This window comes from Peromyscus maniculatus, chromosome 3 (assembly GCF_049852395.1).
Source record: "Peromyscus maniculatus bairdii isolate BWxNUB_F1_BW_parent chromosome 3, HU_Pman_BW_mat_3.1, whole genome shotgun sequence".
In the NCBI taxonomy this organism is placed as follows: domain Eukaryota; kingdom Metazoa; phylum Chordata; class Mammalia; order Rodentia; family Cricetidae; genus Peromyscus; species Peromyscus maniculatus.
In genome coordinates, this window is record NC_134854.1 from 147,634,681 (window position 1) to 147,656,030 (window position 21,350).

The following is a 21,350-nucleotide window of genomic DNA, read 5'->3' on the forward strand; positions in this document are numbered from 1 at the left end:
AGATAAACCCTCCAGGATGGGAAGGCCACCCGACTGTGACACCTGTAACTCCACCGGTTGCAGAGGTTCCTTTGGTTGGTCAGCTGGCCAACTCTTCCATTCTTCCCTCCCCTCTCAGGGTGTTCTGTGTGGTCAAAACAGCTCGCTTGGCTGAGGAAGGCGGCCTTCCCCAAGAGAGGAGATTTTCTCCACTCAGGGGTATCTGAGTTGTGGTGTTTCTCCGGTAGACCCTCCAAAGAAGTTCTCAAGACACTTTTCAAAGGCCGGTCCCCAGTGACCTACTTCCTCTACCTCGGTCCCATTTCCTAGTTTCTATCACTTCCCCAAAGTGCCACTGTGAGCAGTTCCTGGAAAGAAGCTGTGTCTGCAGAGGCTGACTGACTGATTATAACTGCAGTGATATGATTAGGTTGGAATGTAGCAGGTCCAGAGCCTAATTGCAATTTGTCTTTGGCTATCTTACTCTCTAAATACATTCCTTGCCCACCTAAGTTTCAAACCTAACGCCCTCTGATTAACAGATTAAAAATCCTTTGGACTCTATAAACAAACCTCTGGTTTCTATTAGTCAAAAGGCTAAGAATTCTGTCAGATAGCATCTAAGTTCTAGAGCTGAGCTGTTTCTACCTTGCTGTGATCCACCTCTCTGCTATCCACCGGTTTGTCCTGATCTATGGTTTCCTTTGCTCTGTTTTTATAAAACCTTCATGAAGCTGCTTTCATGCCAGAATGTGGAATGTGGGGCCCTTGAATCTGTGTTCCCTGGCTATGAACACTCATAGCTCTCTCCAGAATAAGCTATCACTTACCTCCTTTGAGGTAAGGGTTGTGTTCTTGCATCAACACCATCAAAATATGAATCGATCAAGGGATTAACCAGTTGGCTTGGTCAGAGCCTTTTGGAGTCTTATGAGAGAGCTGTCTCCTCCAGAGTGTTTCTGGGTCTCCACCTCCAATTCCTTCTCGCCATAATCAAGCCCTTTCTAGTTAGTCAGGCTCTAACAGTCTGTAGTATCTCTAGGATTTTTAGACTTAGTTTCTTTGGAATCTTAACTAATGTGTAAATGTATATGATTGTGAAGTGTATATGTTTGGTCTTCATCTCAGTTTTCTGGCATATAACTCCTAAACTCTTAGGACTCTCTGAAATGGGTGGCACCCTTTTGTATGCTAATGAAATGTCTAATGGTGGTTCCCAGGTGTGTCTTGGCCAGCACCTGGGTTTCAGCCCAGGAGAGACTAAAGCAGAGGGACTCCTCTGAGATGTGTCCAGATTCCTGACTCACAGGAATGTGCTCTTGTTTTAGCTGCAGAGTTTGGGGGACATTTGTTATGCGGCAATGAATAGCTGAAGCAGTGTCCACATGCTCTCGATGTATCCATATCTTCTACCGGAATCACTTTCTGACCTCACTTTCTTCTTCTTCTGTTTTTGGCAGCACTGAAGATTGAGTCCAGAGTCTTGCACACAATAGACAGTGCAAGAAGTAAACTCCCACTGAAGCGTCTCCAGAAGGCCAGACTTCACTCTTGATCACGAGGGTGTGCAAGGACACCGAGGCAGGAAGCACGCTTGGCTTTTATTCTAACTCGGGCGGTGACTCTCTTTTCCTCGTTGGCTGGGGTGGGACCTCACAGTCTTTTAAGACTGGCTAGTTTTAAAATACTCCTGTCCAAAGGAATTGAAGAAAACGGGGGAGAGGTTGGCCACTTTAGCTACTTAAGGTCTGAGAATGCACTGGACATCTGTTTAAGAAAAGGCTTGTCGGGCGGTGGTGGCGCACGCCTTTAATCCCAGCAATCGGGAGGCAGAGCCAGGCGGTTCTCTGTGAGTTTGAGGCCAGCCTGGTCTACAAAGCGAGTTCCAGGAAAGGTGCAAAGCCACACAGAGAAACCCTGTCTCAAAAAACAGGAAAAAAAAAAAAAGGCTTGGCTGGTCTGGACAGGAGCATTAAAACATTTGCATGAAAATCTTACAAAGTAGGAGAGATAAAAAGATCTGAATTCTGGGCTGAAGAGATGGCTCAGAGGTTAAGAGCACTGGCTGCTGGCTGCTCTTCCAGAGGTCCCGAGTTCAATTTCCAGTAACCACATGGTGGCTCACAACCATCTGTAATGAGATCTGGTACAGACAGAAAAAGATCTAAATTTCTTGTCATAAACACAAGTTTAACAGTGTTTGACAGAAAAGACTAATATTTAATGTTTTTATGCTACCAAGCTATATCCCTAGCCTCTCTCTTAAAAAAATATTGTGTGTGTATATTTGTATGTACATATGTGTAGAGGACAGAGGACAACCTTGGCTATTATTCCTTAGGTGTTGCCTGCTTTCCTATTTTTTTTTTCCAGGCAGTTATTTCACTGGTCCAGAGCTCACCAACTAGACTAGGCAGGCTGGCTAGAGAGCGCTTATGAATTCTGCCCATTCTGCCTGTTCCCATTTCCCTGATGCTGTATTGGAAGTCTGTGCCACCATATGGGCTTTTGTACATAGGTTCTGGGGGATCACATTCATGATGGTGCCTGCAAGGCAAGGACTTTACCAACAGAACTATCATCACAGACCCCTCCCCCTTAAACATTATTTTGAGAAAAAAATTGCCCAGGCTGGCCTTGAACTTACAGGCCTGCCTCAGCCTCCTAAGGAGCCAGGGTAGGCTGGGCCAGCCACCAGGCTCTGACTCTACTATTTCTTGTCTTTATCTTTCACGTGGTCCACCCAGATGAACGTCTTGCTTCCGGAACACTCTGGTACCTGCTGCTCTCTCTTCTGCTTCCTCTTCTGCTGTCTCCAGTGAGAAGTCCTCTCCTGCTGTAGAGTCTTCTTTGAGACCGACTTTCACTGCTCCATCAGAAGTGTGCTCTATTACCACACAGGCACGCTGGACCACCTTTAACTGGCCCGGTGTGAGTTTTCATGGCGTTTATCACCTTCTCACACACTGTGTGATGTACTTGTGCACTGTTATTATTTTTCGTGGTAATGAGGATGAAGCCTGGGGCCCTACACGTGCAAGGGAAGTGCTCTACTGAACTACACCAAGCCCTGTACTATTCTTATTCATTAGGTTTATTATCCTCCTCCACTATCAGGCTGCAAGGTGCAGAAGAACAAGGAACTGGTCTGTCTTGTTCGCTAATGTTTCTCCATGCCCAACACGTGACCAGATGGACAGATAGTAGGTGCTTAAGTGGTATCTGGTGCTTAAGGAGGGGAAAAAATACATCTCAAAATATACCTGACTCTGAGGACGTCAGAGCTGATAATAATCCAAGACCAGACACTCCTCACTGGAGGCAGCAGGGACAAGAGGAATCCTAGGGTTCCATGCCCAGCCAATGAGTTCCGAGCCAGCAAGAGATGTTTTCTTAAAAGACATATGGGTAGCATTTCTGAGAATGACACCTAAGGTTGTGTTCTGACCTCTACATCCATGCGCACTCATGTGTGCACATACCTGCACACTATGCACACACATATCAACACACATACACATATGCACAGCCATATACACGACACACTCACATTTACAAAAGTAAAGCCAAAACATTTCTGTTCGCACACTGGTCGGTCAGAATAGGGTGTGCTATGATTTTTGACCAAAGAGCCTGGAGTAATAGGTGGGGATAAAATGAGAAGTATATGACTATGATGCTGAGGGAAGACAGAAAAGGGAACCACAGAGGGATATTGTTGTTGGTTGTCTCTTTGGAGGCCTGCTATCCAGCTCCCAAATAAATCACACACAGAGGCTTATTCTTAATTATAAATGCCTGACCTTAGCTTGGCTTATTTCTTGCTAGCTTTTCTTAACTTTAACTTAACCCATCTATCTTTTGCCTCTGGGCTTTTACCTTTCTCTATTTTTGTATACCTTTCTTTTTTATCCCGTGACTGGTTGTGTAGCTGGGTGGCTGGCCCCTGACATCCCCCTTCTTCTCTTGCTCTTAGATCTCTCTGCCTCCCCTACTCCCCAGATTTCCCCGTTTATATATTTTCTATGCCTGCCAGCCGTGCCTATCCTTTCTCCTGCCTTGCTATTGGCTGTTCAGTTCTTTATTAGACCATCAGGTGTTTTAGACAGGCAAAGTAACACAGCTTCACAGAATTAAACAAATGCAACACAAACAAAAGTAACACACCTTAAAATAATATTCCACAACAGGATATGGCTCTGTGGTAAAACATTTGCTTAGCATGCATGAGAGAGTTGGATCAGAGCCCCTACTATGAACAACTAGTAGGCTGGCTTTATTGTTATGGGGAGCTCACCAGAGATGAATGCTCAGACAGAGTTTAGAGAAATCTTTATTCCAGCTGTCTGGGACCCAAGTGTAATGCCAAGTGTTTAGAGCAAGGGGGTTTAAAAGGCAAAAACCACATTCTGGTATCTGGCTCAGCAGCTGGAGGGGGAGGTTTTGTGCAAGTAAGCAGTTTAACAGAAGCTAAGATAAGTTAGCTGTGGCATCTTGATCTCAGGTTCCTAGAATACAGTTGGGTAATTTTCTATTCCCATCAAGGGCTTTCCATCAAGGAGATCAAATTCTAGATAAACCTAAAATGGCCCCAGAAAATTGAATATAAGATGGAAGAACCTTTGCACTATCTTGACCTGTCCCATTGTCACGCATATTATTTTTTTTAAGAATGGTTTGAGGAATTAGGTGTCATGATTCAATCATCATTGAAGATACCGAGTTTCTATGAAGTTCAATGTCTTGCCTAAAGTCACAATTGCTAATGAGTGGCATGGGTAGAAACCCCAGGACTTTTGATTTGGAATCCTATGTGCTTACTGTGATCTGTGTGCCTCTGTTTTTGTGTGTGTGGATTACCCCAAACTGCCAGCCTTTCACCACTGCTAGAGTTTTGGCAAAGGGGGCAGAACAGAGCCGAGGAGAGGGACAAGGACCGTTTGCAGCCAGGTGTGTCTGACTGTGAACCTTCTTCGGAACAAAGATCACAGTCCATTGTATCCTGGTCTTTGTTCACAAGAACACATCCGGGAGAGGCAGTGCTCCAGGTCAGGTGAGGCCTGGGGAGGTGAACATAGGCTCCAGAATCCATGGTGTCTGGGGCTGTTTGTGTATGGTGCGACAACTCTGCCTATAATCATTTTCGGGGAGAAACTTTGCAGGCTTTTGGCAACTGTCTCTAAGGCCTGTTTGTTTCTTGTCCTGACCTACAACTGGCTGCTTTTACAGAATTGGATACCAGCCCAAGGGCAGCCTGACTGTAGGCTGACAGAACCATGATGCAGATTTGGTGGCCAGGGATGTGACCAGACAAGAGAATAACAGTGAGCTGGGCCTCTTGGCCATGGGCAGAAGCAAGAAGATAACAGAAAAAAGGAACAAAAAGGCCACCTGCTAGAAGGATGACTGTCTCTAAGGAGTCCTGGGATCCTGACCTCCAGACCCCAGGCCTTTATTCTGTGAATCCCTTGAAGAAGTCCCCTTATGATGTAGTCCAGTGACGGAACACTTGTCTGGCATGCATGAGACCTGGGTTCAGTTACCAGCAACACATACACACATACAAAAGAATTTGCTCATCTTAGAGCTCAGTTGTGGGGTACCTTAAGTAATCTGCTGCTCGTAGCATCGAGCACTCGTGTGCATTTTATATTTACTCCTTTTTTTCTTTCTCCAATGCTAAGGACAGAACCCAGGGCCAGCTAGGCAAGTGCCCGCCACTGAGCTGTATGCCAGGCCTCCATATTTCCTTCTTCAACTGTTTCCAAAAGGCCCAGAAGGGAACACGCTGGAATGTCTCCTTCCTTCTCTTCTGGCAGGCTCTCTCCCCCAGAGGCAACCGTCTTTACAGATTTTGGAGGCATCTTTCCATCTAAGCAAACAATCACATTCTGTCCCGTTCTTCCCATTTTGCACACAAATCTTAGCACACTATTCTCATTGTTCTGTGGCTTATTTATTTATTTTTTCTTTGTAGTTGTGGAGGGTTAATTAGCTTTTCCTCTCAGTGAGAGCAAAGATTTGTGATGCTCCCTGTAGCAGGATTGTCATCCTCTTTCACACTCCTCTGTTCCTTCCTGGGTGGTGGGGGGAGGGGCAGCAGAGGCCAGGACCCTTTGGGAGGTTGCACATTTGTATCCATGCATGCACGCACCTGTGCATCTCCAGGAGGGGCTTCCAGAGAACTCTACTGCGGATGCCTTTCTGAGTCAGTTTTCTATCACTGTGACAAAATACCTGGACTAATCACCTTAAAGGAGGAGACATCTACTTAGGCTCATGTTTTTGTAGGTAGGTTTCTTCTGAGGTCCTGGTCCTGACTATTGGGTCTGCAGTGGTCCATCATAGTGGGGGGTGTTCACCTTGTGATAGTCAAGAAAGGAAGAGAGAAGAAGAAGAGGATATTGGTTGGGGTCCCATTATCCTCTTCAAGGGTCCATCCCCAATGACCTAATTTCCTCCCATTAGGTTCTGCCTCCAGAAGATTCCATTTTAGCTCCAGGTGCTGGAGACCAAGCCTGTAATCCATAGGTCCTTGAGAAACGCCTCAGATCTGGTTGAAAGGCCAGTTCTAGGGCTGAGGTCTCACTGACAAGCCTCAAGGCCTGACCCTTGCTTCGGTTTCTGTCTCACAATGAGGGATGATAAGAATATTTTCTGGATGTGTTGGAAGGATGGACTGAGGACAGGTCGAGCAGCTCTTTCGTGAGTTCTCAGGCCCCAGGCAGTCACAACCTAAAGGATGTCCTGACCTCTACTCCCATGATCATTCTTAGCTGAGAGCATGTCCCTACTTCCTGGTGTAAATAGAAAGCATTCCCAGCTTCCTACCACTCAGGAAGCTGAGGCAGGAGGATTGCCTTGAGTTTGAGGACAGCATGGCTACCCAGTGAGTTCTAGACTGAGTTACAGTATGAGATTTGAAACAACAAAATGGTGTATGAAGTGGTATTTTGATGAGATCCGTCTGAGGAGATGGAGGGTGAGAACGGGAAGGTGGTGGTTTGCTCCTGGAGAAGCCAAAGGAAGAAGGGAACAAGTAGATACCTGGGGGAACCCCTCATGGCCATGTGTCTGTGTCCTCCAGATACCTGGGGGAACCCCTGGTGGCCATGTGTCTGTGTCCTCCAGTGCTTTGCATGGCCAGGAGTGTCTGGCTTCCCAAGTGTGGCGGGCCTGGTTCCTACCCTGGCCACCTGTGGCCTCTGTGCCCTCTCTCAGGGCACCCCATGTTTTAGTCACTTTTGTCTGTTAGATTTGTCGCATAGTTTGCCCTCAGAAGCATGTGGACACAACAGGAACGTCTTTCTCTGAGTGTAAAGATAGGGATATTTTACCTTTCGGTGATGTACCCATGAATCAGTGTGCCAGTGTGCCCCAACCAGTGGAAGGGTAATTAGAGAAACTGTGGGACTGTGTGTGTCTTCTTCTTCCTCCTCTTCTTCTTCCTCTTCCTCCTCTTCCCTTTTTTTTTTTTTTTTTGGACAGGGTTTCTTTGTGTAACTGTGGCTGTCCTGAAACTAGGTCTGTAGACCAGGCTGGTCTGGAACTCACAGAGATCATCCCCCTACCTCTGCCTTCTGAGTGCTGGGGTTAACTGTGTTCTTAGTGGACAAACCCCTTTCCACCACAGCCTCTCCAAAGCTGCTCGAGGGCCGAGGCGTGGCTCAGTGATAGGGAACTTGTGTGAAGCCATGGCTCTCACCAAAGAAAGCTGCTTGAGAACCACACGGAAGTTGGAAGGGACGAGACTTGGCAAGGCTTTGTGTAAGGCGTGCAGTTGACGACATCGAGAAGCCGTCTAGATATAACACTCGTAGTGTGTGATGGCTATAGAGGCTGTGTTAGTCAGGGTTCTACAGAGGATCGATAATAGGAGGTGTGTAGGTGGGTGTGGGTGAGAGAGAGAGAGGAAGAAAGAGGGAGAGATGGCAGGGGCAGGGTGAAGGAGATCTTTTAAAAATTCTTTTTAATTATGTCTCAGTGGGAGTATGTGCTCATGGGTGCAGTGGCCATGAGGACCAGGGGTGTCAGGGCCCCTGGCGCTGGAGTTAGAGAAGCAGTTGTGAATCATGTGGTGTGGCTGCTGGGAACTGAACTCGGGTCTCTGGAAGAGCATCATGTCCTTTTAACTGCTGAGCCAGAGAGATTGACTCTAAAGTAATTGACCTTGTAATTAGAATTTTAATGAGTCCAGACTGCAGGTGACCATCAGGGCAGAGACCTAGGGAGGGGTCCATGCTGCAGTTCAAGTTTGTCCAGGTTCTAGTCAGTTCTTCAACAGACTGGATGATGTGGATGATGCCCACCCACATAACCTGGTTTACGCAGAGTATGCCAATTTCTTGTAAATCTCATCCAACCAAACGTTTGACCAGTTGAGCCCTGTCGTCCAACACAAATGACACATAAAATGAACAATCTCACACCTGTAATCCAGCAATTAGGAAGTGGAGGCAGGAGGATGGAGAGTTTGAGACTAGGCAGGGCTGCACAGTAAAACTCTGTCTTAAAAACCAAAAAAAACTTGGCACACATCTTTAATCTTTAGTGAAATCTTTAATCCCAGCACTTGGGAGGCAGAGACAGGCAGATCTCTGTGAGTCCAAGGCCAGTGTGGTCTCCAGAGTGAGTTCCAGCCAAGGCTAAAGACAGATTCTGTCTCAAGGGTGGGGCGGGGTGAGCCTAACCAAAGGCTGGGACTGGACTCCAGTGGTAGAGCATTTGTCTGGCCGGTGCAAGGCTCTGGGCTCCATCAGCAAAACGAAGTGAACCTCCAAGCAGGCACTAGCCTGGGCACCCACCCCTCAATATCTGGGTAAGATTGTCTCTTATCTTTGAGCCCCAGTTTGTGGAAAGCCTAGAGACTTCCCCCAGATTTCAGAGACTATGTGAGTGTGTATCAGACTGCATTTTCTCAATCAGTCTGGCCCCTGTTTTCCACTTGTATCTAGGCAACCATCTTAACACTTTCATCATTCCTATTTGTCAACCCAGACACCTTCTTCCTTTATTTCAAAACCCACCCCCTCACGACCTCACCCAGAGTGGTGTGTGTGTGTGTGTGTGTGTGTGTGTGTGTGTGTGTGTGTGTGTGTGTGTGTGAAACTTTCCAATGATCTAGCAAGACGGGAAGAGTTTAGGCTACAGTGACCATAACTGGAAAGTGGGTGTCAGATCACAGGGCTTAGAAACCGAGTCGTGCCTGGTGTGTCCACCATTCCTGTCCTGGTTGCTGGGTGTCCACCTCGCTTGTGCCTGTTCCTTCTTCTTCTGAGTTCTCTCCTCACTGCCTAAAGTTTCCCAGATGAAAATCGAATTCCTCCATTTTCTCTGGCAGTGAAGTCCCGCCCTCTCTTGCCCTGAGTCTCTGTCCTGGCTCCCAGCCTCCTTTTGGGTGCTCGATTACAGGCATCAAATGTCTTTCTTGGGTGCCTTTAGGAGGGTGAGACCAGAGTCCTCCCATAGGAGCTGGGGAGGGTGAGGCCAGAGTCCTCCCACAGGAGCTGGGAAGAGGTGACATTTGAGGCCACCCTGAACACTGGCCTTCCCAGTCCTGGCTAGGTGAGAAGGTTACCTTCATTTGTTTAGCTCATGGCAAGTGATTTGATCTTGTGAGGCCAGATGCCCATCACTTGTGAGGCCAGATGCCCAGTCACTTGTGAGGACAGATGCCCATCACTTGTGAGGACAGATGCCCAGTCACTTGTGAGGACAGATGCCCATCACTTGTGAGGCCAGATGCCCAGTCACTTGTGAGGCCAGATGCCCATCACTTGTGAGGCCAGATGCCCAGTCACTTGTGAGGCCAGATGCCCAGTCACTTGTGAGGCCAGATGCCCAGTCATTTGTGAGGACAGATGCCCATCACTTGTGAGGTCAGATGCCCATCACTTGTGAGGCCAGATGCCCATCACTTGTGAGGCCAGATGCCCATCACTTGTGAGGCCAGATGCCCATCACTTGTGAGGCCAGATGCCCATCACTTGTGAGGCCAGATGCCCATCACTTGTGAGGCCAGATGCCCAGTCACTTGTGAGGACAGATGCCCAGTCACTTGTGAGGACAGATGCCCATCACTTGTGAGGCCAGATGCCCATCACTTGTGAGGCCAGATGCCCATCACTTGTGAGGCCAGATGCCCATCACTTGTGAGGACAGATGCCCATCACTTGTGAGGCCAGATGCCCATCACTTGTGAGGACAGATGCCCAGTCACTTGTGAGGACAGGTGCCTATCACTTGGGCTGCAGACACCAGGCTTGACTTCAAACAACTTCATGATACATCTATCTACCTCTGTGGTTCATCCATGGGGAGGGTGGCCACAGGACAGGAGGGGCTGGTCTGCTGGAGGTTGTACTTGATGTCTCTGATGTCACTAGGAAGTCACAGCCCTTCTGCTGGGATAGATGGACTCTTGTATTCTGGTCTTCTGTGCTGCTGGGGTGTCTGCTCTCTGTGAGTGGCACTGACGGCCACACATCCCATATCCTGGAGTTCAGATCCCAAGCTCTTAAGCCTTTGGGTTCCTGAGAGGTGTGCAGTGGGATGCTGTGGGTTAGCTAGTTGGCAGACATGGCTGAAATCCTGACTCCATTTCCTGCTGTGGCTACTGAGTGCCGGCGGCGGCGGCGGCATCAGCAGAGATTGAGCTCCTGGCGTAGGCCCCAGTACACGAGACAGCAAGCAGACCCGGAGTTCCTTCTGACAAAGCTGCACAGTGACCTGCAGAAACTCGGTGGTAATCTGACCTCTCAAGAAACCAAGGCGGCTAAGAGCCAGTGTTCTCAAGCGGCCTGGATTCAGTGGCCATGATAATGAAGTCTCTCCGCTTTCCTCCTTACAAAAAACTCACCTGAAGCAACCTGACCTTAACCAGTTATTTCCTGTCGCTCTGTCTCCCTGTCCTGCCAGGCAAGAGAAGTCACTTTGAGGTGGCCTCTTCTTCCTTCCTTTCCATTACTCGGGCTCTCCAAACAAATTCTGTTTGACAGGATGAGGTGTGGTCTCACTCTAAGATCTCAAATAAAGCCAATTTAAGATCTTTACACTTATTATCATTTGTTTGGGGACATTGCATTGCTTTAGTGCATTCATTCCTTCATTTTTAATTAGTATTGTGTGTATGTGATGTGTGTGTGTGTGTGTGTGTGTGTGTGTGTGTGTGTGTGTGTGTGTGTGATGTGTGTGTGTGTGTGTGTGTATTGCCGGGGTGGGGGTGGACATGCTCTGGGATGTGTGTGGAGGTCAGAGGACAACTTTGTGGAGTCAATTCTCTCCTTCTACCTTTCTGTGGATTTGGAAGCTTGAGATCAGGTCACCAAGCTTGCACAGCCAATGCCTTTACCCACCGAGCCATCCTACCTGCTCCTATAATTTATTTTTGTTTGGTTGTCAAGACAGAGTCTTGCTGTGTAGTCTAGGCTGACTTCCAACTCACGATTCTCTTGCCTCAGCATCTCCAGGGCTGGTGTTACAGGCATGTAGCACATGTCTGGCTTTTCTGGCTTTTCCTTCTCTTCCTTTTTTCTTTTTCTTTTGTGTTTGAGACAGGGTTCCTCTCTGTAACAGCCCTGGCTTCCCTGGAACTCACTTTGTAGACCAAGCTGGGCTTGAACTCACAGAGCTTTCTCCTGCCTCTGCCTCCTGAATGCTGGGATTAAAGCCGTGCGCCACCACCGCCCAGCAACGATGGCAACTCTTATAAAGGAAAACATTTAACTGGGACTGGCCTACAGTTCAGAGGTTTAGTCCATTGTCATCATGGTGGGCAGCATGGTGGCACCCAGGCAGAAACAGCACAGGAGAAGGAGCTGAGAGTTCTCCATACTACAGGCAGCAGGAAGTGAGTGCCACTAGGCCTGGCTCGAGCTTCGGAGACCTCAAAGCCCACCCACCAATGACACACTTCCTCTGACAAAGCCACACCTACTCCAACGAGGCCACACCTCCTAATAGTGTCACTCCCTATGAGCCTATGGGGGCCATTTTATGCAAACCATCACAACAACCAAATCCAGGGTGAAATAATGACAAGTCAGGACAATGATTTCTAAATTGAAAGATAAGGCCCATTGGTGACTCATTCAATTATATTAGTGGGTTGCAATCAACATCTCTAAATGGAAAATAGTGTAATATATGTAGCAAGGGTAAGTATGATATAGTTGTTTCAATTCGTTTATGTGTGTGTAGATAGGGTGTTTATATGTGGTGTATTTGTGTGTTCTGAGCCACACCTGTCTGGCTGGGTCATAAGACGCAACAATGGTTAAAATGCCACTGGCTAGGAGAGCAGTTGAGGAGATAATAGATGGGAGGGTCAGATCACTGGGAAGATCCTTTTTGGGAGAAAGGACACAGGTCTCATGATTTGCCAGGGCTTTATACATGCTAAACCCATGTCCCATCCCCTAGAATGGAGCTACATGCTAGGCTACATCCCCCAGAACCCACTGGAAGGATTTTATTATGAACCCTGAACTCTCTAAGACTAGATAAGATATGGTGCTGGGGAGAAAAGTATTTTTCCAGGACCAAAACTCTCTGAGAGTTGGACATGATGGAAGCTATCTGTAGTCTTAGTACCCTGGAGGTAGAGGTCGGAGACTACCTCAAATCTGAGGCCAGCCTGGTCTATACAGGGAGATCCGCCCAGCCAGGCTGATATAACAAAGCCCTGTCTCAGAAAAACATAAAAAGCAAGGGATACCAGAGGTGGCTCAGTCAGCGCAGGGCTTGCTGGGCAAGCGTGAAGACCTGACTTCCGGTCCCCAGCACCGCGTCAAAACGCTGGCTGTGGCGACGTGTGTCTCTCACCCCAGAGCGGGCCAATTAAAACCAGCTGAGGCCTGGAGCTCACTGGCCAGGCAGGCTAGCCATTTCTGGTGAGTGCCAGATTCAGTGAGAGAGCTTGTGTCAAAGGATACGGTGGAGAGTGACTGGGGAAGCCATCCAGCGTTGACCTTTGATGTCCACACTCAGGGGTACACATCCACAGGACCGTGCACATGAACACACATGCGATACACACAGAGAAACATAAGAAAACAAAAATAATCCGTAAGACATGTCACAGGAGCGGGGAGAGAATTACTTCAAGGTGCCCCTAGTACTTGCTCTGAGGCTGACTTTCAACTGTAGCATCTTTTACATCTGAGCCTGCTGCTGGCTCTCTGCTCCCCGGCCATTGTAACCTGCGTTTGTAGTCATCACACCACTATTACAGTTCACTTCCAACTTCCTGAGTCCAGCCTCATGCTACATTCCTGGTTCCTCCTCTCCTCTCCTCTCCTCTCCTCTCCTCTCCTCTCCTCTCCTCTCCTCTCCTCTCCTCTCCTCTCCTCTCCTCTCCTCTCCTCTCCTCCCCTCCCCTCCTCTCCTCTCCTCTCTCCTCCTCTCTCCTCATCTCTTCTCTCCTCTCCTCAAAACAAACAAACAAACAAACCACCAACAACAAACAGAGAGAGAGAGAGAGAGAGAGAGAGAGAGAGAGAGAGAGAGAGAGAGAGAGAGAGAGAAAAGACATGTGGCCTTGTTGGAGAAAGTGAGTTCCGAAAGTTCATGCCAAGCCCGGAGTCTCTCTTTCTTTCTCTCTCTACCCGTGGACCAGGATGTAGCTCTCAGCTCCTGCTCCAGCAGCATGTGTGCTGCCATGTTTCCCTCCAGGATGATAACGGACTAAACCTCTGGAACTGTAAGCAAGCCCTCAATTAAATGTTTCCTGTGTAAGAGTTGCCTTGGTCATGGCGTCTCTTCTAGCAGTAGACCAAGACAACTGCTATGATTGCTCTTAGATGAAATGTTGGAGACTGAAGCCAGGACTTCATGCTTGCACTCCGTCACCTAGGCCACATCCCTAGTCCTTGATTTCCTTTTAGACCCCCATTGCTTATCAGTGATGACAACATCGAAACCAGGTTGGCCAATTTGTGCTCAGCCCTTCCCTGGGCTCTATTAAGTCACTACCCTGCAGCATAGAACATTTTCCTATCTACGGAGGAAAGCCAGGAGTTTGGGGTTAACTGACTTACCCAAGGCCACTTTGTGAATGGCTCAGGCAGGATTTGAACTTGAGTCTGTCTCTGCGCTCACAGCCTCCCTCACTAGTAGACTGTCCTCACGGTCGGTTGACCAGTCCCTTGGACCATCACGCTGTATTGTGTGGGGGTTTTCTCCCCAGCTGGAGTGTAAACACTTGTGAACGTCCACTGTCTTCACTGCAGGTCAACCCTATACCCAGAGCTGTATATAGAGGAGAGGCAAAGACCAGCCTGCTGGCCTCAGGAGATTCCAACCTTTGAGATTAGACAAGTGATAAGACTGTGTCACAAGACAGGGGCAAGTTAAGATCCTGACACTGAGCAGTCAGGAGTGCCCCCCCATTTCTTAATGTTTTTAACTCCCTGTTTTTCAGTGGTGGAGATGGATCCCAGGGCTATCACTGTGTCAAACACTAGGTCTATTTGAAGATTTTGGTACCTGGTAAAATATCTGTCTCATACCTGTGAGATAGACCACTTCCTGCTGCCTGCAAGATGTAGAACTCTCAGCATCCTGTCGGCCAGCACGCCACTATGTCCCACCATGATGATAATGGACTGAACCTCTGAATTGTAAGCTAGCCAGCACAATTAAATATTTTCCTTTATAAGAGTTTCTGTGGTCATGGTGTCTCTTCACAGCAGCAGAAACCTTAACCAAGACACCTTCCTTATTATTATTTTATGCATACATGGTGGTGTGCATGCATACATTCATGTTCACATGTTGTTGGCACATGCATGTGTGAGTGCATGTTTGTAGGCCAGAGGTTGATGTCACATGCCTACCTCAACCACTGTCCTCTTTATTTACTGCGGTATGGATGGGTCTCTTGTTGAGGCTGGAGTTTGTGGATTCTATTAGTCTAGATAGCCAGCTTGCCTCAAGGGTCCTTCTCTACTGTCTAAACTCTGGAATTGGATGTGGACTGCCATGCCATGTCCCAACGTTTACCTGGGTTCTGGGAATCCAAACTCCAGTCCTCATCCTGGCATGGCTAACTCTTTAGCCTCTGAGACATCTTCCCAGTCTAATTGCTACAAATTCTTGAATACAGATACGTTGCTTAGCATTTATACCTTTTCCAGGCTGAGAGTGGAGGAGGATAACAATGGACTGGTGTATCTGACCTACAGGCAAGGCCCCGCCCAGGTGCCGTGTCCTGTCTGGCTCCACAGGCCACATGCCTCAGCTGAAGTCAGACCCTCTTCAGGCCTGGGCCTGTTCAGTCTATCTAATCCAGTCACTTTAATCCCACTCTCCTCCGTTTGTCATGGAAAACAGTCACGTGGTCAGTTCTGACCAAGGAGATGTGACAGGATGTCTCCTGAGAGAATCCTAGGAGTAATTTACATATTTTAAAGAGCTACATATGGGGTGGGGGGCTACACCTGTAATCTCAGCACTTGGGGGGGGGGACAAGGCAAGAGAATTATGAGTTTGAAATCAGCTTGGGCTACTAGTGAGACCATGTCTCACCCCACTCCCCCCAAAAAAACAAAACAAAAACTCAAATAGCACGTATGTGCTCACGCGTGTGTGCACACATACACACACACAGAGTGCGCATAATGTACCAGCATAGGGATATTTTTCTCTTCCAGTCTTTAAATACAGACACTGTGGGACAAGATGAGGCCTTGACTTGCTGCAGCGATCACGTGACCACACTGGAACAAATTTAAGGGCGAAAACCAATCTATGGACATTCAGCCATGGAACACGCTGACTTTGAACTTCCTGTCTGTGATACAATTTCCTCATTGCATAAAAGTCTTGGACTTGACTTGATGTTAGAGTATGAAGGCCTGGATTTGACCCTTGGAACCCAAGCGGAAAAAGCTGCTTGGTAGTGTGTGCTTGTAATCCCAGAAAAACAGGTCCCTGGGGCTTGCTGCACAGCCAATCAGATCCACTTGGAGGCATGGCTTCTGGGGAATAATACCTAAGGCTGATTTATGACCTCCATATGTGCGTGTACACACACCTGCAGACCCACGCGCACACGCATGCGCACACACACACACACACACACACACCCTCATGCACACACATACACATGCACACACACACACACACACACACACCCTCATGCATACACATGCACACACACACACACACACACACACACACGCACACACGCACACACACACACACTCACACCCCCCCTCATGCACGCACCTCTGACTTTGAGCTTCTCTGCTAACAAGTACTGGAGGAGAAGGTGGACAGAGAAAAGGGGGCGGAGCCAGAGGCACAGGCTGGCTGCTGGAACAGAGATGCGGGAAGCTCAGTCAGTGTGTGGTAAATATGAAGTCAAACGGTCCTCACTGCATCATTGTCCATGCGGTTTCACCAGTGTGATGTGTGGGGTCATTCCAGGCCCAGGGTACACGGGCGCATCTTCTCCATCCATGAGCTGTCTCTGCTGAGCCAGTGGATGGGGAGGACACGAAGCTCTCTCAGTCCTCTGGGCTGCTAATGACACTCATCACTTCTACTGGCCAGAGGCAGTTACGTGGTCCCTCCACATGAAGCCACTGCCTGTATGATGGTTGCCCACCCAAGAGAGGGCAGAGGCCTGGAACCATTAGTTGGGGAGGGGGCGTCTCTGTCATCAGCTCTGTGATGGGTTTAAGCTGGGTCTTTGTGGCAGTGATGGCCAAGGACGACGTGTGTGTGTGTGTGTGTGTGTGTGTGTGTGTGTGTGTGTGTGTGCGCGCACATGCATGTGAGAGGCCAGAGGCTGACTTCAGTTGCCTTCCTTAATCACACTCCATCTTGCCTTTCGAAACATGGTCTCTTACTGAACCTGGAGCTCACTGATTGGCCAGGCTGGCCGGCCAATGAGCTCTAGGCATCCTCCTGTCTTCACACTCCCAGCCCACGGTTTCAAATGTGTACGCTGTGCCTGGCTTTTTATGTGTGTTCTAAAGATTTGATGTCATGGCCTCATGCTTGTGTGGCAGGTAGTTTAGTGACTGAGATATCTCTCCAGCCCTGGAAAGGGGGGCTTTGAGTGGGTGGTGGGCACAGCAGGTGTTGAGGCTAGGTGTTGATCCAGAGGAGAACCCACTGGGTGGGGTCTGCACTCAAGATGGAAAGGTATATAAACACAGTTAAGAAGAATGAGAATAGAGAGCCTGGAACTTAGGTCAACATACCTCTGCCCTGAGTTCCTCACGGTTAGGAGCTGCGGTGTGAGCGGGCTATCTCTCATCCGTTAAGCACCTAGGACTCAGGATGAAATCCACTGGATCCCACACTGGATCCTGCACCCTGGGTAGAAGATAAGGCTCATCCCTTTGAGGGTGAGGATTAGAAGAAGAAGAGTCACAAACCCAGTCAGCAAGACACACAGGAAATGTCATCGTTATCTTGCTAATGAAAGGACTGCTTTCATCCTCTGGATTTGGGCATGTTAGCTTAGGGCGGCTGTGCAGAACGGCCCAGCATCTGCCAATCTCTGCTGCTGGGAAGCTGAGCTGGGGAGAGCCCTGCCCACAGAGCGGGGAATTCCAGGCCTAACTGAGCTTTGCGGTGTAACCCACAATGAGTGTCCAGTGACTTCAGACAACCCTGCTTTTAGCTCCCTAGAACCTGAGGACTTTGTAATCTTTCAGGGAAGTGTGTGTGTGTGTGTGTGTGTGTGTGTGTGTGTGTGTGTGTTCCTAACTCACCCCCCCCCCCCCCCCCCGCGCCCCCAGTTCTGGGGACTGAACCTAGGGCCTCATACATGCTGGGCAATCAATTTACATTACAGTCAGTAAGGCATTGCAGGAGTGGTCAGGACCTGAGATCCCAAGCTAGGCATGGTGGTTTCTGCCTGTAACCACCACACTCAGGAGCCAGAGGCGGGAGTGTGTGTGGGGGAGATCAGGGCATGTTTGAAGCCAGCTTGGTCTTAACATACTGAGTTCCAGACCAGCCAGGGCTGCACAGGAAGAACTGGAAAACAAAATACAAAGGGTTGGAAAGATGTCTCAGCAGTTAAGAGCACTCACCGTTCTTCCAGAGAACCCGAGTGTGGGTCCCAAGCACCCATATTGGGTAGCTTACAGTTGTCTATGGCTCCGGCTCCAGGGGATCCACGGTCTCTGAGCACCTTCACTCTGGTGTACACACACACACACACACACACACACACACACACACCACTCCCAAAACAACAACGACAATAAACCAAATGAACTTCAGTCACAGCCTCATCATTGTGTGTCTGTACCAGGCACTCTTCACATTTGCATACAGTGGGCCAAACCAGCTGGGCCCACAGTTGCCCAGGATCCACATGTGGTGGTCTCAGATTTCTCCAGTCACTTCCAGGTGAAGCCTTGCGACAATTTTGGGTAGCACAATAAAGTCTCGAGTCCAGAATTCCCTCGTTGAAAATGATCTTTGTCACAGGTCGTCATCAAAGCCTCTAATTATAGTTAAAACAATGGTTGCTGTCCCTGTTCAGGGCAGGAACACCTTAGGGAAGGGAGCTGGGAACAGCTTTCCTTTTCTTGCTTGCTCATTTCTGCTCGCCTAACTGCATTTATTATTATTATTATTTAATCAACATGTATTTATACATCTATTAGCTGGACATATTAGCGTGGTTCAGTGTGATGTATCTGTATGTGCACACACCGTGTACTGATCACATCAGACTTCTCTCACACTCCGTTCCCCACCTTTCCCTATCCCGTGCAATCACAGTTCTACCTCCAGGATAACCTTTAGTTTCCACACAGGACAAGGAACATGGGAAACGTGTTTTTCTGAAACTGGGCCCATTTCCTGCAATATGTCCTTCAGTTCTGTTGTGTGATGGACGGCAGATCTCTTTCTTCTTTAGGGCCAAATAATACTCCACTGAGTATGCATACCACAGTTTCTTTATCCCCTTACCGGTTGATGGACATCTAGGCTGAATCTGCTGGCCGACTGTTTTGAACAGTGCTGTGATAAACACAGATGTGCAAGTATCTCTGTGGCAGGCAGATTATATTCCTTCAGGTATGTATCCTGGAGTGGTATGGCAGGATCATGTGGTAGTTCTATTTTTAGTTGTTTTGAAGAAGAGTGCTGATTTCCATAGTGGCTGGACTAGCTTACATTCTAACCAGCAGTGTATGAGAATTTCCATCAGCACAGCCATTCTAGTGGCAATGGGGTGGTACCTCATCGTAGTTTTGATTTTTGTTTCCTCATGGCTAATGATATTGAGCATCCACCCCCCAAATATTTGCTGGTTATTTGAGCCCCCAGGGAACTAGAAATCACCAGCCAGGGTTCAAAGAAGTGTGTGGTGTGATGGGTAATATTACATGTGGACTCCAACATTCTGAGAATTAGCCTCTCCCAGTCCCCCTAAAGGAACCTACAGTTGGAGGAACATGCCTTTCCTCCAGGCAGTCCTGCTCTGCAGCGCCCTAGCCACAGGGCTGGCAGCTGTTTCTTCATCCACATTACTGCCCTGTTCTCCCAGAGATCCCTCAGTCTGCCAGGACTTAACCAATTTCCCAGATTAAATTTATCCTGATGAATGAATGACCTATTTTACATTTTGTTTTCCCGGCTAGACCCTGACTCTCCTCTGGTCATTTAACAGTTCCCAATCAACTACAATTGGAAGGAGATATAAATTATATACTGCATACAGTGGCCGAACTGCTTGAGGAGAAAATGATTAATCTTCGCTCTTGTCCGTCAGAGGCTCCCAGGTGACCTGCACTCAGCCACTTACCTTCACCTTCGGCAGGTGGCCGAATCACTCAGTCTAAACGATGGCTGTGCTGTCTGCTGCTTGGGCATTGCCCAGAGGATGTGGGGGGCAGCAGTTGGTGGGGACTTCCAGGCTTGCCCAGAAGGAAACAAGAGGGCAGCCTGATACAGAGGGTGTGGTTGCTGACCTCGGGCTGGGTTTTTCCAGGTCTACTTGGGGCTGGGCCTTTGTGGGAAGAGCTGGAAGTTCTCCTACCTCAGAAATATTTTTTAATAAAAGATTTATTTTTATTTACGTGTATGTGTGTATGCCCCCTGTGTGAGGGAGCTGGAGTTGTGTTACAGGTGGTTAGGAGTCTGGGAACTGAGCAAGAGCCGCAGTGTTCTTAACTGGGCTCAACTGTCCCGGCCCCTGCTCTCTCTTTTGATGCCACAAGATTATTTCCCAGACGGTCAGGGGAGTCCCACTTTTTTCAACTTGTGTGTTTTATCAGCTCCTTCTCTTCATTCTCTTAGGTACAGCAGGAGAGCTGCTCCATGTGGTCCTCAATGTTTCTGCACAGCTGCGTGCGTGCGTGTGTGTGTGTGTGTGTGTGTGTGTGTGTGTGTGTGTGTGTGTGTGTCCGTGTCCGTGTCCTAGCTTTAATGCCAGGATGCTTTTTCTTTCTCCTTCCTTTGAAATGCCTTCAGTGTACTATTTTATTTATTTTGGTTTTTTGAGACAGGGTAACCCTGGCTGTCTTGGAACTCGCTCTGAGACTTGGCTGGCTCTTAAACTCAGAGATCATTCACCTGCCTTTGCTTCCTGAGTGCTGGGATTAAAGATGTGCATCATTATGCCTGGTTTATTTATTTATTTTGAAACAGGGTTGTAGCTCAGGCTTACCTCAAACTTACTTCCTAGCCTGAAGCTAAATTCCTTGATCTTCCTGCTTCGGCCTCCCAAGTGCTGAGCTTAAAGGTGGGTACCAGGAAGCTCTGGCTTAGGTATATTCTTTAATTGTGACAGTAACCTTAATCTAAGCCATACCCTCTTATAATACCAGCACCGGAAGCTGGCACAGGACCGTGAGTTCAAGGCCAGACTGGGCTAGATATGGAGATGCCATCTCAAAAAACAAAAACAAACAACACAACAACAACAACCAGAACCAGCTTTGCCATCCCACGTGTCAGATGCCAAGACTCATCCTGACGGAAATTCAGGTAAGCTACTGCCTCCCACACTCCCAGGCTCCCTCAAGGGCTGTGGAACCTCGTCATCCAATGAGTCCTGGGATATCACACCTGTTGGGCCTTGATGTGTTGAGGCTGCCATATTGCTGCCCGGCTGTACACAGTTCATACACCCGACCATGGCACACACAGGAATGCCCATGCCTTTCTTCTCAGTAGGGATTAAATCCATGGCCTCACTCAAGCTATTTAAGCACCACCGAGTCACACCTCAGCCCTGGAAATGCTTATTCTAACTACTGCCCTGGATGTCTCCTGACAGGTGACATGTCAGAGATAATGGACTCAACATGGAGCAATGTCCAGGGCCTCTGTTCCTGCCACGAGAACAATGCTTTTCCAGGCTGTGCTGAGTGCTGTGGTCCTATGAGTCCACA